General features: G+C 35.3%; 1 long non-coding RNA gene across 1 annotated transcript; it reads left to right on the forward strand.

Moving 5' to 3' along the window:
• The first annotated feature begins 4,285 nt into the window (after positions 1–4,285).
• Positions 4,286–6,751, forward strand: LOC147499348 (uncharacterized). Its single transcript, XR_015194468.1, has 2 exons — positions 4,286–6,226; positions 6,472–6,751. It is a non-coding gene; the product is annotated as an uncharacterized LOC147499348 (long non-coding RNA).
• The last annotated feature ends 1,252 nt before the right edge of the window (positions 6,752–8,003 follow it).

Raw genomic sequence — 8,003 nt, forward strand, 5'->3', positions numbered from 1 at the left:
ATGTGAAGGTGGGTATGCTGATATTCTTTCTGTTCAACAAAACAAAAATGCAGAAGGAGAGGAAGAACAGAAAAAGACGAAGAAGAAGAAGAATAGAGTGACAGTTTGGTTACTCCTGCTGGGAAATTAGTGTCGTGACTATAATGAATATAGCTTGTCTGAACTAGAGGGTATACAATCACATCTCATCGCTAAAAAAACAAATATATACATAAAAAAAAAAATACCTGAAGTAGAGACTAAATCCTTCGAACTTGGTTAGTTGGTCACCTTCAACAAAAACAAATGTGAAGAAGAAGCTGTTAAAAGAAGCAAGTGAAGAAGACATTAAGGGCGCTCTCCAAAAGTTTTGGAAACGACTCTGCTTTTGCATTTTACTACTCATCTTTTGCACATTTATCTTTAGATTATTAAATTCTTGCGGTATATGTTATTCTAAGTTCAAAGGAGTTTTTCCTTATTCCCCCGCTAATGAGATGTATAGACTTCTGAGAATAAACAAGGAAACAAGACCCTTTGTAGTAGATAGAGGAAGTTTGTGAGTACCTTCCATGGAAAACTCTCACGAAGCTTAAGCTCGTCCACTAGGGAATTCCTAGTGATTTAAGGCCTTGTCGCATATGGCCAATGCAATCGCACTCCGCGAAACGAGACTAGTATAATAAATCACATATATTTTATCTAAGTTTTTCTCTTATCTTTGCTTGAGGACAAGTAAAATATTGTTTGGGCGTACTTGATAAGTTCGCAATTGTGCGTTTAACTACCTTTACAATGCTTTAAATATGCCCTTATTATGCTTAATGAACAAACAACTCATAACTCTTGCTACCTTTTGCAGGATACAGGCCATTTAGAACTTATACTCCTAAGTCATGCATTTTAGCGCAAAAAGGAGTGCTATCGATGCTGCTTGGGAAGATTCCAGCTTAGGAGAAAAAGTGTTAAAAAGTCAACGGTCAAAGTCAATGGTCAACAGTTAGGGACTCAAAACCAAAATAGGGAAGATCATGTCCTTAACCCAAAAGACCAAAGATTATGTCCTCAACTCAAAAGTGGGCATCCTTAACAAGCTTGTTCAAGAAGATACCTAAAGCATAAAGTAACCCTAATGAGGTGTCTTATTTCTAAAGGATGAGGGCAAAGTTGTAAAATGTAAAAGGTCTAGTATATAAGCCAAAGTGAGAGGAGAGAGAACTTACCCTAGAATTAATCTTTGGTCATTAGGAGTAGTTTAATATGTTTTAAATTAATAGTTTAATTGTTATTTATATTGTTTTCCATTTTCATGTTCTTCAAGCTTTAGTTAATGAATCAAGTTCTTATTTGTCTTCAATAAAAAGTTTTCAATCTTGCTTCCACTACTCTTATCTCATTATATCTTTCTAATCTTGCATTCCCAACCCCAACACAAGTTCACTCATTTGACAAGTTCAAATGAGTGTTACTTGGTGACTAAGAAATCTTACACAAACTTCTTTTCATACTTGTTTTCATATCAACAATTCTAAAACTCTAGTTTTCAAGCTTCCATTAAATAACTAAGTTTTGACCTTGATAAAAAAAACAACCCATAGTTTGATTAGAAAAGCTTAGAGAGTGAGAATTTCCATCATCAAAACCATCCTTTTTGCATAGATTTAAGATGAACAATAACACCCTTACTCACCCATTAATCCACAATAATCAAGAGAGTCCAGTTACCTTATATGATGTATTCCATTGAAGCAATTGTAAAAGAATGAATGGATTGGAAATACATCATGGAAAAGAGGGTTTAATCCTCATAGATAGGATCGTGGAGAAGGGTTTCTTCTACATCCGTAGATCAAAACTCATGATAGTGTTTTACTTGGGATCACTTGTAGCTTCAAAGGTTGTGTTTGCTTGTTTAGGATTGGGAACTGCTTATCCCCGGGAAACACACATTTCGGGCTTTTCTTGAGTTATTAGGTTTAGAGATTGTTGTATGGACACCAAGATTTGAGATTGTTGTTGCATCAAAGATAGCATCATCTCGGATGTTTTAAGTGATGGGACACTAGTAGGTTGGATAACTGGAACAAGGTCTCTTTGGTTATTTATTGGTGGATTTTGGTAGGTCTGGTTAAAATTGGATGGAACCATTGCTCTATTCTGATTGTTGTAGGTACCTTGTCCTTGTCTGAACTGATTGAATGTATTTTGTGGTTTGACATAATTTGTGAACCCTGGAGGTGGTTGGGTTTGTGGATTAATATTCCATTGAAAATTTGGATGTTGTCTCCATGGTGCATTTGGTATATTGAAAGCAGACTTTTTCTGGTTAAAGTGATGCGATGTTGTTGAGCAAGGGACAATGGGTAGATACGTGATTTAGATCAAAATAGAAAGTGCATGGTGATATATCTATGTTCATGACAGGTTGAGGAGTATGGTCTTTTTGTTTGGCTGCGAGGGCATCTATCTTTCTTGTGAGGGTTTCGATTAGTGTCTTAATCTTTGGACCGGATTTTATCTCAAAGATACCATTGGCTTTAGATGTACTGGGCTGGGATGTTCTGGAATTGTTTGTGTTGCCCCAATGAGTACCCTTTTCTGCTTGGTTATCAAGGTTAGAGCTTCTATATCACCTTTATCCAAAAAGTTGCCATTATTCATGATGTCTAGTTTGACTTTGTGTTCTTAGAGAAGACCTTTGAAAAAATATTGGGCAAGAGTGGATTTTTCTAGTTTATGGTGAGGACATGAATGGAGCAGGTCAGAGAATCTATCCCATGCTTCGGAGAATGTCTCACTCGGACTGGCCTCAAGAATCAGCGTATCTTGCTTACTATCTCTTCTATTTTCTTCGATGGAAAGTACTTCTTCATGAAGGAGAACACTACCTTTTCCCATGCATTGAAAGAATCGGGCATCCGAGATAGAAGTCATCATTGGCTCTTTGCCAGCCTAGAGTGAAGGGAAACACTCTTAGTTTAACCTGATCATCAGAAACGCCTGGATGATTGAAATTATTGCATACCTCATGTATCTGGCCGGTGTAGGTGTTCGGATGGTAACTCGTGTTCAAAACCGTGAATGACGGGTAAGAGATTGAACACGTTTGGTGGAATGTGGAAATCGCTTGTGACCTGTGTGAGTCGTATACAAGATGGAGGGCCATCTTGTAATGGTGTGTATAAACTAAAGAGAGGCTCTTTAGCTTGTACAACCTCGTCTGCCATCTTAGAAAGTAGGGTACGAGAGATAGGAGTTTGTTGAGAACGACGTGCTTTCCTACGTGAGTTTGTTTTAGTTGCTCTAATCTTTTAATTGCCTAAGCGTAGTCTCATGCACGTTTGCAAGACTAGCAAAATCTAACTATATGCGCAAACAATGAGTTGGATGCTCAATAAATCAAAATACGTTTGTGCACGATGGAAATTTGGAAATTTTGTTTTGTCTGTAGATTTGATACTATGCCCTGTTCGGAACGGACAGTTTGGGCGCAAAACTAGGTTTTGGGGCTCTACACGCTTCAAAAGAGAAAATTACTACTTCACCACGTGGGGTGCTACCAAAAATCTCATTCGCAAATGAAATGAGGGAGGGGAGTGAGTAAGGTAGTTGGTCCACTGGAATCTGGTAGTTTTCCACTCTCAATCTTCGTGCTAAGTGTTTGTCCTATGGACGTTACTAGATTCACTCTACTTGGTTGATTTTAAACTTTTGTTTAGTCAATGTAGCATTTGAATCACGCAACATCCGTTAACTAAAGTGGGGATTAGTCCCACTTGTTGTTATGTCACTACAACAAAATGGTTTTTTGCAACACCAAAAAATTGTTGTTAAAAGTCATCAATTGCAACCCCTTATGGAGCTGCTAAAAGTTTGGTGTGCTATCAACTTTAGAGTACATTGATTTATGTATTGTGATGTCTCTTGTGTGGCAAATGGTTGTAATTATATTTTTGAAAAAAAAGAAAATGCAATTTTTCACCAGAACCTTTATCATTTTCAATGATGCTATCGTGGCTAAAATTAATTGGATCATTTGCAACGCCATTTTCGTTGTAACAAATTATTTATTTAACAAATATCTAATTTAGTAAGCCTTTGTTGTGATGAGACTGGTGCTGCTAATGGGCTTACGTAGGGACGGGTTAATTAATTTTTGGAATTGGAACTATGGGTATGGCCTTTGTTTTAATCTTTTGCGCTTAAACTAAACACTAAAATGTGAAAGCCCTAAAATACTATCTCTTTCTCTGACTTTCCCTTAAACCACCGCCTCCTCCATTTCCCAACCGGCCACGCATACCTAACCACTCGCTCTCACAACCATCAGTAAAACTGGCGATTTCCCTCTCTCTCTTTTGATTACAAAAAGTTAGCTTATTTATGTAGTTGTTTCAGTAAATTGCATAAATGGGATTACCCAATTTTATTTATTAGCTAATTAGATCTTTTTGTAGGTTTGACTACAATCTATCAACTTGTATTGGTATCAAAAGGCAGAAAGAAATATTTCCCGATAAAAGTTTACTTACGTCTATGGATGATTTCTTTTTGTTGACATTCACCGTAACTTGTTTATGCACTTCGACTATCAATGATTTCAAGTTTTGTTATGTGGGGAAGGAGAAAGTGAAGTGGTAAGATTAAAATCAAGGCTTTCACAATTATCTTGTGATAATCTACTCCAAGTTAGATGTTTTTTTTTAGCTTTTGATTTTATGTACAATATGTAGATATTGATTTATCCTTAATATCTTTAGAATAAAATTACTGATGCTTTATTGTTGTTTAGCTTACCCGTCCATGGAAGGAGTAAAGGAATGGTTGGATGCGGTTTCAAAGGCTCGTGATCCCTTGTGCCCTAGTTTCATGTGCGGACAGAGAAATATTTGGTAGACATTCTGCGTCAGATCAGATGGGGCTCAATAAACATTTCCATGTAATATATTGTACTTTTGAAGTTTCTTATTGCCTTTCAATATGAAAAAAAAAAAAAAAACATTCAAGGAATGGTATGGAGGTAGACACGACATAAAACTTAATGACATAACATTTTGATATGATGCATTGCATTTGTTTCTAATTTCTATTAATTTATTGATAAGAAATCCACATTTCTTTTAAAAAGGAAAAAAAAATAAAAGAAAAAAGTGGACGACAATGATAGAGGAAAAAGTGTGACAAATATTAGTTAAGAAATTAAAATTATGTGGGTGTATAATGGATACAAAAAAAGAAGACATCTAACTTTCGATATGGCAATTAGAACAAATGTTGTTCTTTCATTTTTCCTTTTCCTATCCTTTTTGGGGTTGGTTTGTTTGTTTTTCTATTTTTTTTTTCTTGGTTTTTTGAAGCATTTACTAGTAATGGTTTTGTAGTTCTTGTGAGCATCATGCATGTTGTAAAGGTGGGTGGGTGGGGCAAACATTTGTCTTAGCTAAATCCAGTGATTATGGAGGAAAGAAATCTCACATCACGGAAATCAAAAAGAGGATAGGAAGACGATGATTGAATATTTTATAGAAAGGTAGTTCTCTGGGTCATTTCTTAGATTTTGAGATTGTATATTTTGTACATATTAGATTTTGGCCGCTATTGCACTATCGTTACAAGTTATATCACACGGTCGAGGAAACAATGTATTGTACAAATAGGTTAACTATCAATTTTACTCTTTTGCTAGTTATATAGTAAGTGAGTATATCGCTGCAACTAGTAGTGAAGTGATTATGGTTAGATGATATATGATACTCTTTGGAAAAGTTTGGTTTAATTTTACTTTGTGTGTTACTCTTCCATTACCACCAAGCTTCAATTTTCAAGTTGGTTCAATGGGTGTTTTTCAAAGCTTCTCTACAAAGTAATCTTTGATTTAGAGTTTCAAGAAAGTTTGTATTGGTTTTGTGTTACCTTCAAAGTCTCCGATTTTTGGTTGAGCTTGATTTTTCAGGTTGGTTCTCTTTGAGGTTTAACTAATTTTCCTTCTCTTCCTTCCGGTTTAATTGATTTTGGTTTTCTTAATTAACTTTTCAGGTTGGTTTATTCACAAGGATATAAGCTAAAATTACTACTTGAGAAAAAAAGAAAAAGATTGTAGCTTAATTTTTCAGGTCGCATCACTAAAGCTGCAAGAGAAGGTGCAATATAGAAGATCCATTGTCGAGAATTTCAACCCGTTGATTGATAAAAACAGGCTTCTTTGCATGATCCACGACCCCCCTATCATACAACCAACAACTATAGGGTGAGTGTCTTCTTCTTATAATCCCTATTAGACTACTAACAGCTAGTTCAGTCTGTTTTGGGATGACTATTAATTAGTTTAGACTTTTAGAACTTATGACTATTTTTTCTGCATATTAGGTCCTTGGGTTTGACTTAATTGGTAAAATATTTTCACATGCATTGCTTACTCAAGTGCATTTTAGCTTTTATAATGTTTGAGACAAGTTTACGTGTGTCTTTAATTTTCTTAATTTGTTGTACCAGATTAGCATCGGTTGCCGACAAGTTAATGAAGAAAACTTAGGTGGATGTCATACGAATCGGCAAACTACGGCAAACTATGGACATTACGGAATTTCTCTAAAATCTAGTTTTGAAGAACTTGTGTAATTTATTAGTTTATTGCTTTCAAGATTGTGTGATTCAATGTTATTAGCAAACACCAATAGTGTGGATGCTTCAATTACTTTTGTAATGGATAATGTTAGCTAATGAAATATTTTGTTATGATTCTTAGTGAATTGATATGGGGTTGTTACTGCTATCTCTTTAAATTGTGCATTGGGTACGATTCTATAAATTGAAAGGATTCAAAATAATACGCAAAATATACGGGTTGTGCATTGGGGTACAATAAAAACGAACTATTTGTAGTGCTCTAGGTGCTACTATCTATTCAAGACTTTTGTGACGAACTATGGTGCTGCTAAAAGCTTGGTTTTTGCAACGCCGTCAAGCGATGCTACAAGGAGTTTTTTGCGACGCTATTTGTTGCAAATAGTTTGAAATATTTAAAAAATCAATTTAGTTTAAAAAAAGAAATAGCGATGCACTCAAAGTTTTGGCAACACGAACATGCGTGGCAAAAGAGTTGAAGCTTTTGCGACGCCATATAATGTGTCACAATTGAGCTTTTGAGACCCACTTTTTAGCATCGCCTTCGCGACGCCTTGTTTGGCGTTGCAATTGATCAGTTGCGATGCGTTTTAGGACTTTTTGCAACGCTGTATGGCGCTGCAGAAAACCCTTTATGTTGTAGTGATTATGCCATTTGGTAATGAGTCTAAACCCATTTTTAATCTGATGAGGAAACAAGATACATCAATTTTTTACACTCAATGTTGGTTTTGTGTTTGGTGATGCAAAGATTGGGTAGTGGAGGCTTTACTAACACAATTCTTCTATAAACATTAGATTTGAATGAGGCCATAGCCCTTAATTGAACAGGTTCAATGTTGCTTACTTTGACTAGTCTGTATAAGCTACTTAGAATGTAATTGATACTTCCTACTTGTGTGATCGATTTGTTGTACTTTTGAGTTTTGAAAAGTATAGGAATTAGATAGGATCAGCAGAAACCCTTTGCCTTTGAAAAGTACAAGAATTGTTTTTTTTTTGCCTTTGAGGTAGAGCACATTTGAAGTGGACAATGGGTTTTGATTGTCATCAATTTATCGCGGATGACTTTTAATTGGTTGGATTCGAAACATAATCTACCATCTAATGATATGAATATCTATTTTAACAGGTGAGTCATGAGTGTGTTTGTATATGCAATAATCCGTTACATGCTTATTTTTTACTTGCAATTAATTAAGCTTTACATTGATCTTACTTTGAAGTGTGGTCATGATAATACAAAGACTCGAAGGGAAAGGATGTAAAGGTCCTGTGAAGTGGATGAATTTCAGGTATGAATTGAATTATTATTAGATTTTTATGGTGCATGTTTTCTTCAATTTAGGATGTAGCGTAGCTATGTTATGTACTTCCATATATTTTTATGTCAACATGAG

The sequence above is a fragment of the Coptis chinensis genome, chromosome 5 (genome assembly GCF_015680905.1).
Source record: "Coptis chinensis isolate HL-2020 chromosome 5, ASM1568090v1, whole genome shotgun sequence".
Lineage (NCBI taxonomy): Eukaryota > Viridiplantae > Streptophyta > Magnoliopsida > Ranunculales > Ranunculaceae > Coptis > Coptis chinensis.